This window comes from Austrofundulus limnaeus, unplaced genomic scaffold (genome assembly GCF_001266775.1).
Source record: "Austrofundulus limnaeus strain Quisiro unplaced genomic scaffold, Austrofundulus_limnaeus-1.0 Scaffold113, whole genome shotgun sequence".
In the NCBI taxonomy this organism is placed as follows: domain Eukaryota; kingdom Metazoa; phylum Chordata; class Actinopteri; order Cyprinodontiformes; family Rivulidae; genus Austrofundulus; species Austrofundulus limnaeus.
This window is the reverse complement of record NW_013952515.1, coordinates 1,338,030-1,339,915: the sequence shown is the minus strand read 5'-3', so window position 1 is coordinate 1,339,915 and position 1,886 is coordinate 1,338,030. Positions and strand designations below refer to the sequence as shown.

Here is a 1,886-nt window from a genome sequence, read left to right as displayed (position 1 = left end):
GGGGTGGAGGCTGTATAATTTAGGGGAAACACTGCAATGTTACAGCTTTTCCTTAGATGTGAATGTGTTTTTCCTCCTCTTTTTCCTAGACTCAACCTCGTCTTCCATCTCAGATTTCTTTTTTCCCTGAACACTACAAAGCCAAGACAGGAAACAAGCACCTGAGAGGAGGGAAAAGCAAGCGGCGTTGTGTGTTTTTGCAATACAACAAAAGAAGGTGGAAATAATTGCACCTGCATTTTACAGCTCAATAACACTGAAAGATGAAAAGCAGAAAAAAAATCTCCTTTAATGTTTTTTTGGAGGGAATAAACAATACTTTATATTAAGCAAAACAATAGTAAAAACTTTACAGAATATTCCTACAGATTAAAAACAGGGAGTCACAACTTACAGTGCATGTAGTATCAAATTTTTGTCATAAATATAAATACATTCTTGTAAAGATAACACTGATAACATATCCCCAAAAAATGTTCACGCCRCTGAGATGAGCCGTTGTTGAGAGATTTGCATGTGAAGCAACAGGAAGTGATGACAATGTCAGAACGTGAACAGAATGTGGCTAAAATGGCCGACAATACAGACTGTAGAGAAGAATTGGATGTTTTTTAGATTATTTTGAGACCCTATCAGAGAGATGAAGAAAAGTCAGAGTTCAAATATTGYGTCAATAAACAAAGACCTGGGAATTCCTTTTCTTAAAGAGTTCCCCTTTGATGTCACGTCCTGTGTCAATTTGGCCGAGACAAGTTTAAAAGAAAATATGCCAGTTATGTGACAAAATGAGTAAAATAATATGTATTATGTCAATTTTCTTTAATAAAAATATGTTCTCYTTTACTTTTATTTGAAGAATGTGCATGTCACGGGCACTTTAAGATGTATTAATGCAATACTGGATAAAGTCCTTTTAGATGGTTTTACCAAACAAGCTTTTAATGACTTGAAAACATTTGTTTTTGATGGAAAATTAGTTATGTAAGGRCACAGTTGCAACATTACAGGCAGTACATCAGTATGTCAGGAGCTCATACAGACATAAGCTTTTAATTAGGAGCCAATTCAGCCATGAAAAACAGGAGGTGAGTACAAAGAAGCAGGTCCAAGATGGATTTCTATACGTAGCGATAACGTGCWGAGAGGAACCAAACTCCTGCTAATTAAATGCGTTTCTATTTCCAGCCGGTGAAGCAGGATGGATAATTAAAAGACAGGCTGCCGGTGTCTTCAAACTGCTCGCTGCTGTTTAAAGGGTGCTGGGGGTCAATTTAATTTGCCTGAATCGAAGGAACGGACCACCTAAGGCAAGGACTCCAAGGCTCTGGACCACACACCGAGTTGCTTCATCAGTAAACTTATGTGTAGGAAATTATTTGTGCACCTGATGTTTACTGGCTGTTGAAGAAAAAAGATTACACACAGTGGATTAGTATGAAATAAGCCAATTTTTTTATGGTTCAGCTTATAAAAAATATTTTTGAAAAATGTGTTTATTGTCAAAGGAATGACTGCTGGACCGAAGAGTTCAATTTAATCACAAAATCCCGGGATGAAGTGAGYGCCTCAATAATCTGTGAATTAGTCTGTGAACAGTCTATAAACAGCACCGTGATAATAACTAAACAGCCTCAATAGTCTGTGAATTCACCTCGTATATTACCTCTCTCTGAAGTGAAGTGTGATATGAGTAATTACAATTTGTTTGGTTTCAAGGTCACATATGATTGTTTTTTTTAATATGACGTAAAATGCATAAAATGTTGGAAACTAAAAATTAGTATTTTACCAGGGGTAGGGCTGCCACGATTAATCGATTAATCGACGACTAATCGATTATTAAAATAATCGATGACTAATTTAATAATCGATTAATCGTTTTCTTT

The 1,886-nt window shown here is 36.0% G+C and overlaps 1 protein-coding gene across 1 annotated transcript in view; it reads right to left on the bottom strand.

The window, feature by feature from the left end:
* The window catches only part of cachd1 (cache domain containing 1), a gene marked incomplete in the record, with an annotated part of 121,814 nt that overhangs the window by 79,704 nt on the left and 40,224 nt on the right, over window positions 1-1,886 (bottom strand).